The 16,810-nt window shown below is 44.7% G+C and overlaps 1 long non-coding RNA gene across 1 annotated transcript; it reads right to left on the bottom strand.

The window, feature by feature from the left end:
• Positions 1 to 289: 289 nt before the first annotated feature.
• Positions 290 to 760, bottom strand: LOC311122301. The gene is made up of 3 exons (XR_014612408.1): positions 718 to 760; positions 448 to 497; positions 290 to 360 (listed from the first exon to the last, which is right to left on the bottom strand). It is a non-coding gene; the product is annotated as an uncharacterized lncRNA (long non-coding RNA).
• Positions 761 to 16,810: the final 16,050 nt, after the last annotated feature.

Raw genomic sequence — 16,810 nt, 5'->3', positions numbered from 1 at the left:
TTTTAAGAGTGAAAACGTGAAAAAAAAATGGGGGTAACAGGAATCCTGAAGAAAAAAAAACAAACAGCATCAGGCAAAAAAATTCAACAGATTTCATAGAAACCCTAGAGTCCCTAATGCTCAGACAGACAAGACAGCTGGGCAGACAGGGCAGTTGGTAGGGGAACGACACACACACACAGTTGGTAGGGGACAGTTGGTTGACAGCTGGCATCTTAGTACCCCTCTTCTCTCACAGTAGGCACAGCCCCCCCCCCCCCTCCCGGTCCCTAGACCCTCCCCTAATGCACCCTGATACACCCTAGCTAACCTCACATCTAGAACAGACTCACTGATACACCCTGCTGAACCCTAGCTAACCTCACATCTAGAACACTGATACACCCTGATAAACCCTAGCTAACCTCACATCTAGAACACTGATACACCCTGCTGAACCCTGATCACCTCACATCTAGAACAGACTCACTGATACACCCTGCTGAACACTAGCTAACCTCACATCTAGAACACTGATACACCCTGATAAACCCTAGCTAACCTCACATCTAGAACACTGATACACCCTGATAAACCCTAGCTAACCTCACATCTAGAACACTGATACACCCTGATAAACCCTAGCTAACCTCACATCTAGAACACTGATACACCCTGATAAACCCTAGCTAACCTCACATCTAGAACACTGATACACCCTGATAAACCCTAGCTAACCTCACATCTAGAACAGACTCACTGATACACCCTGCTGAACCCTGATCACCTAAAATCTGGAGCAACTCGCTGATGGGTTTCCATCTTTCAGATAATTTAAGATCCACACATTTCAGCTAAGGTTAATGTCTAAGGCTTTGAGTGAAAGATGCAATTGGCTGCCTAGGTCTAGGAGTTTTCCTGCATTGCCGAGTAATCTGACCAGTTAGGAATGAGGAGATAGGAATGAGGAATTAGGAATGAGGAGATAGGAATGAGGAGATAGGAATGAGGAGATAGGAATGAGGAATTAGGAATGAGGAGATAGGAATGAGGAGATAGGAATGAGGAGTTAGGAATGAGGAGTTAGGAAAATTACTTAGGAAGAGGAGTTAGGAATGAGGAGTTAGGAAGAGGAGTTAGGAATGAGGATTTAGGAAGAGGAGTTAGAGAAGCTTAGGACGGCAGTTGTTGCATTCAAGACAATGATAGAAAACTGTGTGTGCACTAATCTGCAGGAGCAGAAGCAGAGAAAACAGCTTGCCATGTTTCCTTGGGGCAAGGGATGTCAATAGCATTGAGTTGTAAACCAACCAGGGAAAGATAGTCTTCCTTTTCTCATTGGGTTGTGGTGGGAGGCTGTCCCACCAGGTTGGTTTTAACTCCATTAAAACAACTGCTCTGTGTAGCGTGTCCTAGACAGATACAGAGGGAAGGTTCTGGAAATGCTATGGAGGAGTGAAGAGGGTGGGGGCAACACAACAGAGACTACAGATGGATGGGTGGATTACTGCAACTTCAAAAGGGCCTCTCTCTCTCTCTCTCTCTCTCTCTCTCTCTCTCTCTCTCTCTCTCTCTCTCTCTCTCTCTCTCTCTCTCTCTCTCTCTCTCTCTCTCTCTCTCTCTCTCTCTCTCTCTCTCTCTCTCTCTCTCTCTCTCTCTCTCTCTCTCTCGCTCTCTCTCTCGCTCTCTCTCTCGCTCTCTCTCTCTCTCGCTCTGCAAACAAACTATTCACATTGAAAACACAATCATATTGATTTTAACATTTTATTTATTGTAGGATTTTTTTTCTCCAAAGGCTGTATATTTCCAAGGTTTGGAGAAAACCCCCCACAATCTTGCCTCAAGGAGAATGCCAATTTCTGTGAGCGCTGTCTGCTAGCGCTTCCAAAAGCACCTATGACAAAAACATGTGTTAGCCTTCACTTCAGAAAATGTCAAAGTGTGAAGTGGCTTCAGTGGTGCAGCAGCAGAATGACTTTTAATGCAGAAACACACCTGGTTTGTTTGAACTGGGAGAGAGAGAGACCACAACCTGTACAAACCTAGCTAGCAGGAAGTGTGTGTGTGTGTGTGTGTGTGTGTGTGTGTGTGTGTGTGTGTGTGTGTGTGTGTGTGCGTGTGTGTGTGTGTGTGAAAGAGAAAACTGTTAACATTTCTGAGCTGCTAAAGAGTCAACCTGGATTGCTAGCTGGTACACTAACAGAAACCCCCCCTCTGTACCACCAGAGATGGGAGACCATAGAAACATGCTATAGAATATGTAGGATACATAGATTAAATATAGACATAGGATAGGTGGTGAACTGGTATGCAATATCTAAACTATTATACTGATATGAGCCTTGTAGCCTAGTAGGTTGATCTCTGTGTAGCCTAGTAGGTTGATCTCTGTGTAGCCTAGTACTTTGATCTCTGTGTAGCCTAGTAGATTGATCTCTGTGTAGCCTAGTACTTTGATCTCTGTGTAGCCTAGTAGGTTGATTTCTGTGTAGCCTAGAAGGTTGATCTCTGTGTAGCCTAGTAGGTTGATCTCTGTGTAGCCTAGTAGGTTGATCTCTGTGTAGCCTAGTACTTTGATCTATGTGTAGCCTAGTAGATTGATCTCTGTGTAGCCTAGTACTTTGATCTCTGTGTAGCCTAGAAGGTTGATCTCTGTGTAGCCTAAAAGGTTGATCTCTGTGTAGCCTAGTAGGTTGATCTCTGTGTAGCCTAGTAGGTTGATATCTGTGTAGCCTAGTAGGTTGATCTCTGTGTAGCCTAGTACTTTGATCTCTGTGTAGCCTAGTAGGTTGATCTCTGTGTAGCCTAGTAGGTTTGATCTCTGTGTAGCCTAGAAGGTTGATCTCTGTGTAGCCTAGTAGGTTGATCTCTGTGTAGCCTAGTAGGTTGAGCTCTGTGTAGCCTAGTACTTTGATCTCTGTGTAGCCTAGTAGGTTGATCTCTGTGTAGCCTAGTACTTTGATCTCTGTGTAGCCGAGAAGGTTGATCTCTGTGTAGCCTAGTAGGTTGATCTCTGTGTAGCCTAGTAGGTTGATCTCTGTGTAGCCTAGTACTTTGATCTCTGTGTAGCCTAGTAGGTTGATCTCTGTGTAGCCTAGTAGATTGATCTCTGTGTAGCCTAGTAGTTTGATCTCTGTGTAGCCTAGAAGGTTGATCTCTGTGTAGCCTAGTAGGTTGATCTCTGTGTAGCCTAGTAGGTTGATCTCTGTGTAGCCTAGTACTTTGATCTCTGTGTAGCCTAGTAGGTTGATCTCTGTGTAGCCTAGTAGGTTGATCTCTGTGTAGCCTAGTAGGTTGATCTCTGTGTAGCCTAGTAGTTTGATCTCTGTGTAGCCTAGTAGTTTGATCTCTGTGTAGCCTAGTAGGTTGATCTCTGTGTAGCCTAGTAGGTTGATCTCTGTGTAGCCTAGTAGGTTGATCTCTGTGTAGCCTAGTAGGTTGATCTCTGTGTAGCCTAGTACTTTGATCTCTGTGTAGCCTAGTACTTTGATCTCTGTGTAGCCTAGCAGTTTGATCTCTGTGTAGCCTAGAAGGTTGATCTCTGTGTAGCCTAGCAGGTTGATCTCTGTGTAGCCTAGTAGGTTGATCTCTGTGTAGCCTAGTAGGTTGATCTCTGTGTAGCCTAGTAGGTTGATCTCTGTGTAGCCTAGTAGGTTGATCTCTGTGTAGCCTAGTAGATTGATCTCTGTGTAGCGTAGTAGGTTGATCTCTGTGCAGCCTAGTACTTTGATCTCTGTGTAGCCTAGTAGGTTGATCTCTGTGTAGCCTAGTAGGTTGATCTCTGTGTAGCCTAGTAGGTTGATCTCTGTGTAGCCTAGTAGGTTGATATCTGTGTAGCCTAGTACTTTGATCTCTGTGTAGCCTAGTAGGTTGATCTCTGTGTAGCCTAGTAGGTTGATCTCTGTGTAGCCTAGTACTTTGATCTATGTGTAGCCTAGTAGTTTGATCTCTGTGTAGCCTAGTACTTTGATCTCTGTGTAGCCTAGTAGGTTGATCTCTGTGTAGCCTAGTAGGTTGATCTCTGTGTAGCCTAGTAGGTTGATCGCTGTGTAGCCTAGTAGGTTGATCTATGTGTAGCCTAGTAGGTTGATCTCTGTGTAGCCTAGTAGGTTGATCTCTGTTTAGCCTAGACAGTTGATCTCTGTGTAGCCTAGTACTTTGATCTCTGTTTAGCCTAGAAAGTTGATCTCTGTGTAGCCTAGTAGGTTGATCTCTGTTTAGCCTAGAAGGTTGATCTCTGTGTAGCCTAGTAGGTTGATCTCTGTGTAGCCTAGTAAGTTGATCTCTGTGTAGCCTAGTACTTTGATCTCTGTGTAGCCTAGTACTTTGATCTCTGTGTAGCCTAGTAGGTTGATCTCTGTGTAGCCTAGTAGGTTGATCTCTGTGTAGCCTAGTAGGTTGATCTCTGTGTAGCCTAGTACTTTGATCTCTGTGTAGCCTAGAAGGTTGATCTCTGTGTAGCCTAGTAGGTTGATCTCTGTGTAGCCTAGTAGGTTGAGCTCTGTGTAGCCTAGTACTTTGATCTCTGTGTAGCCTAGTAGGTTGATCTCTGTGTAGCCTAGTACGTTGATCTCTGTGTAGCCTAGAAGGTTGATCTCTGTGTAGCCTAGTAGGTTGATCTCTGTGTAGCCTAGTAGGTTGATCTCTGTGTAGCCTAGTACTTTGATCTCTGTGTAGCCTAGTAGGTTGATCTCTGTGTAGCCTAGTAGATTGATCTCTGTGTAGCCTAGTAGTTTGATCTCTGTGTAGCCTAGAAGGTTGATCTCTGTGTAGCTTAGTAGGTTGATCTCTGTGTAGCCTAGTAGGTTGATCTCTGTGTAGCCTAGTACTTTGATCTCTGTGTAGCCTAGTACTTTGATCTCTGTGTAGCCTAGTAGGTTGATCTCTGTGTAGCCTAGTAGGTTGATCTCTGTGTAGCCTAGTACTTTGATCTCTGTGTAGCCTAGTAGTTTGATCTCTGTGTAGCCTAGTAGGTTGATCTCTGTGTAGCCTAGTAGGTTGATCTCTGTGTAGCCTAGTACTTTGATCTCTGTGTAGCCTAGTACTTTGATCTCTGTGTAGCCTAGCAGTTTGATCTCTGTGTAGCCTAGAAGGTTGATCTCTGTGTAGCCTAGCAGGTTGATCTCTGTGTAGCCTAGTAGCTTGATCTCTGTGTAGCCTAGTAGGTTGATCTCTGTGTAGCCTAGTAGGTTGATCTCTGTGTAGCCTAGTAGGTTGATCTCTGTGTAGCCTAGTAGATTGATCTCTGTGTAGCGTAGTAGGTTGATCTCTGTGTAGCCTAGTACTTTGATCTCTGTGTAGCCTAGTAGGTTGATCTCTGTGTAGCCTAGTAGGTTAATCTCTGTGTAGCCTAGTAGGTTGATCTCTGTGTAGCCTAGTAGTTTGATCTCTGTGTAGCCTAGTAGGTTGATCTCTGTGTAGCCTAGTAGGTTGATATCTGTGTAGCCTAGTACTTTGATCTCTGTGTAGCCTAGTAGGTTGATCTCTGTGTAGCCTAGTAGGTTGATCTCTGTGTAGCCTAGTACTTTGATCTATGTGTAGCCTAGTAGTTTGATCTCTGTGTAGCCTAGTACTTTGATCTCTGTGTAGCCTAGTAGGTTGATCTCTGTGTAGCCTAGTAGGTTGATCTCTGTGTAGCCTAGTAGGTTGATCTCTGTGTAGCCTAGTAGGTTGATCTCTGTGTAGCCTAGTAGGTTGATCTCTGTGTAGCCTAGTAGGTTGATCTCTGTTTAGCCTAGACAGTTGATCTCTGTGTAGCCTAGTACTTTGATCTCTGTTTAGCCTAGAAAGTTGATCTCTGTGTAGCCTAGTAGGTTGATATCTGTTTAGCCTAGAAGGTTGATCATTTGAAACAATAATGAATGTTCAATGCCAGACACAAACATTGAGAGAAAACAACCAATTTTAAAACCAAATGTAGCTAGGCTAAGCACCATAGCCTTTAGCTGTATAAAGGCTACACAGTCATTCTTCTATTAGGCCTACTGTAACAATGCTTCATGTAAGGCAGGGTTGAAAAGGGAACCTCTCGGTCTGTAGATGTGGCACATCTGGGATGCATTTGGGAAGCAGACATGATGTGTGATGTGTCACTAAAGTGGTCCTCGGCCTCATAATATCTGAGGTGTTGATGTCCTATCGCCACTCATCAAACATGGTCTCTGTCGTTGCACATGGGATGTGCTGCTTCAGCCCCCAGGGTTAGGGTCAGTTCAGCTCTGTTTAGCAGTCAGCCAACCCTGGCATCCAAGTTACACACCCACCCCAGCCCTGGCTATGTCCTCCAGGTTTCAACACCACCACCCAAACACACACACACACACACACACACACACACACACACGCACAACCCAACCCTGGCACTGCCCAACACAGGCTAGTCAAATCAGTAGGAAGACTTGTCACCTGAAGTCACACACCCAAAAACGTTGGTGAGCTGTTGACCCAAGTAGAGGACAAACCATGAGGAAGGCAGGCCTATAACCTAGTGTTGTAAGTTGCAACTTTCTTTTCGGGTAAATGGTTGTGAGTCGGCTATAAAGGGCTAGTCTCTTTCTAGGATTGAAAAATTAGACCAATAGACCACCTTCCTGCCGGTGAAAAAAATCAATCTAGACATTTCATTCCTGTGAACGTCACTCCTGTCTCTCCAACGTGAGCAAGACAGGCCTTAACCTAACGCTGCGTGGTGCCTTTCGGTGAGTCATCGCAGGCGGCATTGTGACTATTGATGTTCTGATTGAAGGAATGCGTGTTGTCGTCTGTGTTCAATGAGGAGGGCTTCACAGTAAAACACAGGGCCCATTCTGTCTGACCACCACTAACCTAACATAGCAGGCGTTAAAAAAAAAAAACCCACCTGAGGTTTCTTTCTTTCTGGTCCTGACGAGACAGAATAAACTGTCGGGGTTGAGATTCTCTTCTGCACTGTTCAACCAACCCAGTTAATGTTGGAGGAGGAGGTAAGATGGGAGTGTCACCTTGTTAACGTCCAAAAGCTGAAGTTGATTCACAGACTCTCTTTCCATTTCCCTTGAAGACCGGATCATCACTAGCTCTTTTAACTGACATGCTGGGTGTCTCTCTGTGTCTGTGGTATGTCGGGAAGAATCCCTTTACTTAGGCTGTGTGAGTGGGTTTGAACTAGTAGCGGTCTGTGTGTGATTGTGTGTTTGTGCGTGCCTGTTCACGCATGCATCGCATAGCCTATGTGTATGACACTGAATGAGTGAGTAAAGTAAAGCTCTCAAACCAGGAACAATGTCCTCTATTTAAGTGTAAAGACACTGGTCAGTGTGAAAACAGAGCCGCGCCGTTTAACTGTGAGAAGTAGCATAGCCATGTTCTCTCTTGTCCCTCTCTATTGACAGAGGCGACGTCCCAAATGGCACCCTATTCACTATATAGAGCCATTTGGGTTACACCCAGAGGCTCATGTCTTCTATACCACTAGCCAGGCGGAAGATTTCATTGTTTGCACCCAATCGAAACAGAGAATAAGCCTGGCCGGTTAGCTCATTTAACCTTAAATGTATATACGTTCTCAAAAATCTAGCTTGCAATAAAGGGCTATACTGCTCTACCTACCAAGGGTCCTTGTTAATCTAATATAACTGTATTGTCCATCCAGGATAGGGCTACACGATATGGGCAAGACAGCTAATTGCATTAAAAATAAAAAATTTAATATTGCTATTTGACTTGTGATACAGATGAAAACATTTGGGAGAACTGTTGGAATCATAGAAATGTAATGATTTATATTAGGCCTTTTCACACCCAGTCTAATAATAATAATAATAATATGCCATTTAGCAGACGCTTTTATCCAAAGCGACTTACAGTCATGTGCGCATAATTTTTTTTTATATATGGGTGGTCACGGGGATCGAACCCACTACCCTGGTGTTACAAGCGCCATGCTCTACCAATTGAGCTGGGCCCTGGGCTATCTTAGATTGTGTTCACACGAGCATTTGTTAACCCTGGGCTAAGCTTTAACCCTGGGCTAAGCTTTAACCCTGGGCTAAGCTTTAACCCTGGGCTAAGGATTCACGCTTGTATTCCAAAGCTCTAGAATATAAGACAAACCCAACATGCAGCCGACATTCTAATTGAGTGTTTGCTGCCGTTCCAGCTGTTCAGCTTGTAGCTTTAGTTAGCTAAGTGAGAAGATGTGTTGTTGTTGTTGTTGTTGTTGTTTTTTTAGGGGGTAGATCAGCTTTAATATTGCAGATAGATTGTAACTTCCATCAATGTAATTGTCTGCAAAGTGAGAAGATGTTAGCCAGCCTGCATAGCAACCGTTTTTGTTAGTCATGGCAACCAATGTTTTTGCACAAATTAAAGTATTTTGGTTTCTGTGCTCAGATGGAAGGGATTATATCGTATGAATTGACTTATCAAAACGCATTACAGGCATTACAGGCATCACCAGCATATGTCAATTCAGTGAAAGTGCTGCTTTTGTGATTGGACAGTGAGCATTCTAGGTGTTGTTCTTGACCCCATTTCACACTGGCTATTTTGGCACCGTGTTTTTGGTGCTAACCTCTAAAAGTCGGTGCTAACCCTGCTCCGGAGCATGGCCAGCTACCTCTGGGCTAAGGTCGGTGCTAGCCCACTTTAGAATGTGCAAGTGTGAACGTGCCTATTAAGAAGCAAAGTTGAAAGCAGCATTTTTCTTGTTTGGACCAATCGGTTGACTGCATGACCTAACAGAACAGCACGCAAACTAACAGAGAGGAGGAGGAGCTGAGCTGCTTGAGTGACAGGGGGCGGGGCTTGGTGTGTGTGGGAAGCAACCGCAAGTAAAAAAAAAAAAAAAAAGAGTAAACTATAAAGAAACGGCGTTACACGCAGCTGAGTGGCGTTTCAAATATTGCATGCGATAAGGATCTCTTGCGATATATGGATATTGCCCATGTCAATATTGCGACTTCGGTGTGAATTAGATCAACTGTGCAGCCATACTTTTTCTTTGGCATCACAGTACAAGAATGAAAGTGTTGTGGTCAGATGAGACCAAAATGGAGCTCTTTGGCATCAACTCAACTCGCCATGTTTGGAGGAGGAGGAATGCTGCCTATGACCCTAAGAACACCAACCTCACCGTCAAACATGGAGGTGGAAACATTATTCTTTGGGGGTGTTTTTCTGCTAAGGGGACAGGACAACTTCACCGCATCAAAGGGACGATGGACGGGGCCATGTACCGTCAAATCTTGGGTGAGAACCTCTTTCCGTCAGCCAGGGCATTGAAAATGGGTCGTGGATGGGTATTCCAGCATGACAATGACCCAAAACACACGGCCAAGGCAACAAAGGAGTGGCTCAAGAAGAAGCACATTAAGGTCCTGGAGTGGCCTAGCCAGTCTCCAGACCTTAATCCCATAGAAAATCTGTGGAGGGAGCTGAAGGTTCAAGTTGCCAAACGTCAGGCTCGAAACCTTAATGACTTGGAGAAGATCTGCAAAGAGGAGTGGGACAAAATCCCTCCTGAGATGTGTGCAAACCTGGTGGCCAACTACAAGAAACGTCTGACCTCTGTGATTGCCAACAAGGGTTTTGCCACCAAGTACTAAGTCATGTTTTGCAGAGGGGTCAAATACTTATTTCCCTCATTAAAATGCAAATCAATTTATAACATTTTTGACATGCGTTTTTCTGGATTTTGTTGTTGTTATTCTGTCTCTCACTGTTCAAATAAACCTACCTTTAAAATTATAGACTGATCATTTCTTTGTCAGTGGGCAAACGTACAAAATCAGCAGGGGATCAAATACTTTCTTCCCTCACTGTATGCACTACTTTTGACCAAGGTCCATAGGGAAACAGTGCACTACTTTTGACCAAGGTCCATAGGGAAACAGTGCACTACTTTTGACCAAGGTCCATAGGGAAACAGTGCACTACTTTTGACCAAGGTCCATAGGGAAACAGTGCACTACTTTTGACCAAGGTCCATAGGGAAACAGTGCACTACTTTTGACCAAGGTCCATAGGGAAATAGTGCACTACTTTTGACCAAGGTCCATAGGGAAACAGTGCACTACTTTTGACCAAGGTCCATAGGGAAACAGTGCACTACTTTTGACCAAGGTCCATAGGGAAACAGTGCACTACTTTTGACCAAGGTCCATAGGGAAACAGTGCACTACTTTTGACCAAGGTCCATAGGGAAACAGTGCACTACTTTTGACCAAGGTCCATAGGGAAACAGTGCACTACTTTTGACCAAGGTCCATAGGGAAACAGTGCACTACTTTTGACCAAGGTCCATAGGGAAACAGTGCACTACTTTTGACCAAGGTCCATAGGGAAATAGTGCACTACTTTTGACCAAGGTCCATAGGGAAACAGTGCACTACTTTTGACCAAGGTCCATAGGGAAACAGTGCACTACTTTTGACCAAGGTCCATAGGGAAACAGTGCACTACTTTTGACCAAGGTCCATAGGGAAACAGTGCACTACTTTTGACCAAGGTCCATAGAGAAACAGTGCACTACTTTTGACCAAGGTCCATAGGGAAACAGTGCACTACTTTTGACCAAGGTCCATAGGGAAACAGTGCACTACTTTTGACCAAGGTCCATAGGGAAACAGTGCACTACTTTTGACCAAGGTCCATAGGGAAACAGTGCACTACTTTTGACCAAGGTCCATAGAGAAACAGTGCACTACTTTTGACCAAGGTCCATAGGGAAACAGTGCACTACTTTTGACCAAGGTCCATAGGGAAACAGTGCACTACTTTTGACCAAGGTCCATAGGGAAACAGTGCACTACTTTTGACCAAGGTCCATAGGGAAACAGTGCACTACTTTTGACCAAGGTCCATAGGGAAACAGTGCACTACTTTTGACCAAGGTCCATAGAGAAACAGTGCACTACTTTTGACCAAGGTCCATAGGGAAACAGTGCACTACTTTTGACCAAGGTCCATAGGGAAACAGTGCACTACTTTTGACCAAGGTCCATAGGGAAACAGTGCACTACTTTTGACCAAGGTCCATAGGGAAACAGTGCACTACTTTTGACCAAGGTCCATAGAGAAACAGTGCACTACTTTTGACCAAGGTCCATAGGGAAACAGTGCACTACTTTTGACCAAGGTCCATAGGGAAACAGTGCACTACTTTTGACCAAGGTCCATAGGGAAACAGTGCACTACTTTTGACCAAGGTCCATAGGGAAACAGTGCACTACTTTTGACCAAGGTCCATAGAGAAACAGTGCACTATATAGGGAATAGTGTGCCATTTGGGATGTAACCCCTACATGCCAGTCACCCTTTCATGTTGAACACACTAGGAAACTAACTCCATCACCCTGGAAACATCTGACCTGGTCCTACCTGGTCTAGGCCTACCTGGTCTGGGCCTACCTGGTCTAGGCCTACCTGGTCTGGGCCTACCTGGTCTAGGCCTACCTGGTCTGGGCCTACCTGGTCTAGGCCTACCTGGTCTGGGCCTACCTGGTCTAGGCCTACCTGGTCTGGGCCTACCTGGTCTGGGCCTACCTGGTCTGGGCCTACCTGGTCTAGGCCTACCTGGTCTGGGCCTACCTGGTCTGGGCCTACCTGGTCTGGGCCTACCTGGTCTGGGCCTACCTGGTCTGGGCCTACCTGGTCTAGGCCTACCTGGTCTGGGCCTACCTGGTCTGGGCCTACCTGGTCTAGGCCTACCTGGTCTAGGCCTACCTGGTCTTGGCCTACCTGGTCTGGGCCTACCTGGTCTGGGCCTACCTGGTCTGGGCCTACCTGGTCTAGGCCTACCTGGTCTGGGCCTACCTGGTCTGGGCCTACCTGGTCTAGGCCTACCTGGTCTGGGCCTTCCTGGTCTGGGCCTACATTATTACAAGTCTTTAATCTATGCAAAAGGCTACCAGATATAGAGGGTTTTAGATAGAGGGTTTTAGAGAGAGGGTTTTAGATAGAGGGTTTTAGATAGAGGGTTTTAGATAGAGGGTTTTAGATAGAGGGTTTTAGAGAGAGGGTTTTAGAGAGAGGGTTTTAGAGAGAGGGTTTTAGAGAGAGGGTTTTAGATAGAGGGTTTTAGATAGAGGGTTTTAGATAGAGGGTTTTATCAGTTTGGTGTGCTGGTGCATTTAGAACTATTCTAGGTCTATGTAAACAACTCAATGCCAATGGATAGGCCTAGATACCCCACCTGATACCCCTCCTGATACCCCACCTGATACCCCTCCTGATACCCCTCCTGATACCCCTCCTGATACCCCTCCTGATATCCCTCCTGATATCCCTCCTGATACCCCTCCTGATACCCCTCCTGATACCCCTCCTGATATCCCTCCTGATACCCCTCCTGATACCCCACCTGATACCCCTCCTGATACCCCACCTGATACCCCACCTGATACCCCACCTGATACCCCTCCTCATCTCACCTAGTACACCACACACACACTCCTCCACTTCAACAAAAACGACCATTCACAGAAATCAAAGAGCACCTCTATCCATTGACTGTGCAGTGCTGGAGAATTACGCATCTCACTACACTACTCCTGTTGAGCTTGTCACTGTTGACATAGGCTCAGGCTAAGAGCTGCTCTCAGTTAAGAATATTAGTGATGGTGGATTATCTTTAGAGAGAATTATGAGATCAGATAATATAGGACAACATGATTATAATGACTCAACAAAAAAAAACGCAATCAATCAGGACGTTACACACAGACACAACAACAGAGGACAACAACACAGATCCAGCACATTTCTCCTTTAACAACTAGCCTAGCTAGCTAGCTAGCTTCTCAGAGATACAGCATGGAAGTTCAGTTGCTAGGCTAATTGTTTAAATCAAATGTTGGATTGAATGTTGGCTGCATGATTCAATAGACCTTTCAGAGTTTTGTAAGCCAACAAGCTAGCGTTTGTTCTTCTATAAAGATGCAGGATGAATCATAAACACCAGAGAAAGCCAGAACAATTGGAGATGTCTGAAAACGCTTCATCCACATGTTTGTTAAGTGGGAGAGAAAGAAAGACTTCTGTCAGATTGATCAACTATGGTTGAGTAGGCCCCATCCTACTTCTAATGCTACAATGAACACACTGTTTGGAAGACCAGAGCAAACGCAAACGATTGCTGTTTCAGCCAATATCGGACCCACCTTTGTGCTCAGTCTGCCTATAAAAGTACCCTCTCCAAGAACATTTTGAAAGGTATTGAATAACCTAAGTTAAAGTATTTAAAAACTGTTTTGGAGGAATATTGATTAGCAGAGACAGACAAACATCAATAAAATGGCCTGGCCATAAACGTTTTAGCCTACAGTACAAAGCAAACAACAACATCTTTATGTCAGGCCTTGACTAACAAACCAGTAGGGACAATATCAGCGTCACAATATTTTTCCATGGCTAAAATCAAAACACGAAGCAGACCAAACTCTTTGGTCCATTAAAAACCTGCTGTATGTAAAGTATTGTGTGCTATAGCTTGGAAAATAAATACATGTGACACTGGATGACAACATCATAATGTCTGTTTCCAACATTAGGGCTGTTTTTCTAGTGATGGGGGGAAGAATGTATACAGTTACATATCGGGATATTATTTTTGACTACATATTGTATCGTATCGTTTTCACAATCTCGCAATATTATTTTTTGTGCTAGTTGGCTCTACCTGCACCAGAATTCCAGTATTCTTCCTTCATAGCTTGTTCTCCATCTTCTTTTTAAATAGGGAGCCAATTTTTTTTTTCAGCACTTTTCTTTCCATGACTGATCAAAACGTATGGCTCTCTCCTGTCCCTCTGCAGCAGACATATGGTGAGCAATATGTTTGGAACATCGAATCGCAATAAAATCACAGTATCGAATCGCAATACATATAGAATCGTGAGAGAATCGCAATAGAAATCGTAAATCGCCACCTAAGATATCGATAATATCGTGAGGTCCCTGGAAATTCCCAGCCCTACTGTTTCCCTAAAGAAGTCACATCCGCTTCCTGTTTTGTTTCCTTGCTACGATACTAACGAGCATCGCGATACTGGTATCGTCCCGGCCCTACAAACAAGTCTTGTCTGTGCACCATTTTAGAACCACCACGGTTTCAATATCTCAACAGAAGAGACCTCCAAGGAAGTTGAACCCAGCACATTGTTTTCTTCTAAAACGTAGCCTAACCATCTGTACAGAACTAGCCTCTTACCTACAGAAATCCAGGTTGAATCCTCCTTTTAGATCAAAACGTGTCTCAGGGAGAGGTAGGATATCAACAAACAAAAAACATTTCCAATTCACGCATACGTATTAATACACACTTGTACATGTGTGAAATAGGACAAATATAAGCACCCAGTATTTTGTTATTATACAGTGAGGGAAAAAAGTATTTGATCCCCTGCTGATTTTGTACGTTTGCCCATTGACGAAGACATGATCAGTCTATAATTTTAATGGTAGGTTTATTTGAACAGTGAGAGACAGAATAACAACAGAAAAATCCAGAAAAACACATGTCAAAAATGTTATAAATTGATTTGCATTTTAATGAGGGAAAAAAGTATTTGATCCCCTCTCCAATCAGAAAGATTTCTGGCTCCCAGGTGTCTTTTATACAGGTAACGAGCTGAGATTAGGAGCACACTCTTAAAGGGAGTGCTCCTAATCTCAGCTTGTTACCTGTATAAAAGACACCTGTCCACAGAAGCAATCAATCAGTCAGATTCCAAACTCTCCACCATGGCCAAGACCAAAGAGCTCTCCAAGGATGTCAGGGACAAGATTGTAGACCAACACAAGGCTGGAATGGGCTACAAGACCATCGCCAAGCAGCTTGGTGAGAAGGTGACAACAGTTGGTGCGATTATTCGCAAATGGAAGAAACACAAAATAACTGTCAATCTTCCTCGGCCTGGGGCTCCATGCAAGATCTCACCTCGTGGAGTTGCAATGATCATGAGAACGGTGAGGAATCAGCCCAGAACTACACGGGAGGATCTTGTCATTGATCTCCAGGCAGCTGGGACCATAGTCACCAAGAAAACAATTGGTAACACACTACGCCTTGAAGGACTGAAATCCTGCAGCGCCCACAAGGTCCCCCTGCTCAAGAAAGCACATATACATGCCAGTCTGAAGTTTTCCAATGAACATCTGAATGATTCAGAGGAGAACTGGGTGTTGTGGTCAGATGAGATCAACTCAACTCGCCGTGTTTGGAAGAGGAGGAATGCTGCTTATGACCCCAAGAACACCATCCCCACCGTCAAACATGGAGGTGGAAACATTATGCTTTGGGGGTGTTTTTCTGCTAAGGGGACAGGACAACTTCACCGCATCAAAGGGACGATGGACGGGGCCATGTACAGTCAAATCTTGGGTGAGAACCTCCTTCCCTCAGCCAGGGCATTGAAAATGGGTCGTGGATGGGTATTCCAGCATGACAATGACCCAAAACACACGGCCAAGGCAACAAAGAGTGGCTCAAGAAGAGGCACATTAAGGTCCTGGAGTGGCCTAGCCAGTCTCCAGACCTTATTCCCATAGAAAATCTGTGGAGGGAGCTGAAGATTCGAGTTGCCAAACTTCAGCCTCGAAACCTTGGAGAAGATCTGCAAAGAGGAGTGGGACAAAATCCCTCCTAAGATGTGTGCAAACCTGGTGGCCAACTACAAGAAACGTCTGACCACTGTGATTGCCACCAAGGGTTTTGCCACCAAGTTCTAAGTCATGTTTTGTAGAGGGGTCAAATACTTATTTCCCTCATTAACATGCAAATCAATTTATAACATTTTTGACATGCGTTTTTCTGGATTTTTTTGTTGATATTCTGTCCCTCACTGTTCAAATAAACCTACCATTAAAATTATAGACTGATCATTTCTTTGTCAGTGGGCAAACGTACAAAATCAGCAGGGGATCAAATACTTTTTTCCCCTCACTGTATAAAGCATTCGTCAGCTTATTGGTCGGAAAACCCTTTGTAGTTCCAGGCAGATCCCTATATCTAATATAGTGCACTACTTTTGACTGGGGCCCTGGTCAAAAGCAGTTCACTATATAGGGAATAGAGAGTGTCATTTGGGACGCAGAGAGAAAGTGGTGCTTCCTCAGAAGACTGCTGCTACTGCTCACAGGGAGATAAACAAGAACTGCTGTTACTGCTCACAGGGAGATAAACAAGAAGACTGCTGTTACTGCTCACAGGGAGATAAACAGGAAGACTGCTGCTACTGCTCACAGGGAGATAAACAGGAAGACTGCTGCTACTGCTCACAGGGAGATAAACAAGAAGACTGCTGTTACTGCTCACAGGGAGATAAACAAGAAGACTGCTGTTACTGCTCACAGGGAGATAAACAGGAAGACTGCTGCTACTGCTCACAGGGAGATAAACAGGAAGACTGCTGCTACTGCTCACAGGGAGATAAACAGGAAGACTGCTGCTACTGCTCACAGGGAGATAAACAGGAAGACTGCTGCTACTGCTCACAGGGAGATAAACAGGAAGACTGCTGCTACTAATCACAGGGAGATAAACAGGAAGACTGCTGCTACAGCTCACAGGGAGATAAACAGGAAGACTGCTGCTACTGCTCACAGGGAGATAAACAGGAAGACTGCTGCTACAGCTCACAGGGAGATAAACAGGAAGACTGCTGCTACTGCTCACAGGGAGATAAACAGGAAGACTGCTGCTACTGCTCACAGGGAGATAAACAGGAAGACTGCTGCTACTGCTCACAGGGAGATAAACAGGAAGACTGCTGCTACTGCTCACAGGGAGATAAACAGGAAGACTGCTGCTACTGCTCACAGGGAGATAAACAGGAAGACTGCTGCTACTGCT

Source organism: Coregonus lavaretus, assembly GCF_964263955.1.
Source record: "Coregonus lavaretus genome assembly, contig: HAP1_SCAFFOLD_3907, whole genome shotgun sequence".
NCBI classification, from domain to species: Eukaryota; Metazoa; Chordata; class Actinopteri; order Salmoniformes; family Salmonidae; genus Coregonus; species Coregonus lavaretus.
The sequence above is the reverse complement of the archived record's forward strand: the minus strand, read 5'-3'. Positions and strand labels throughout refer to the sequence as shown.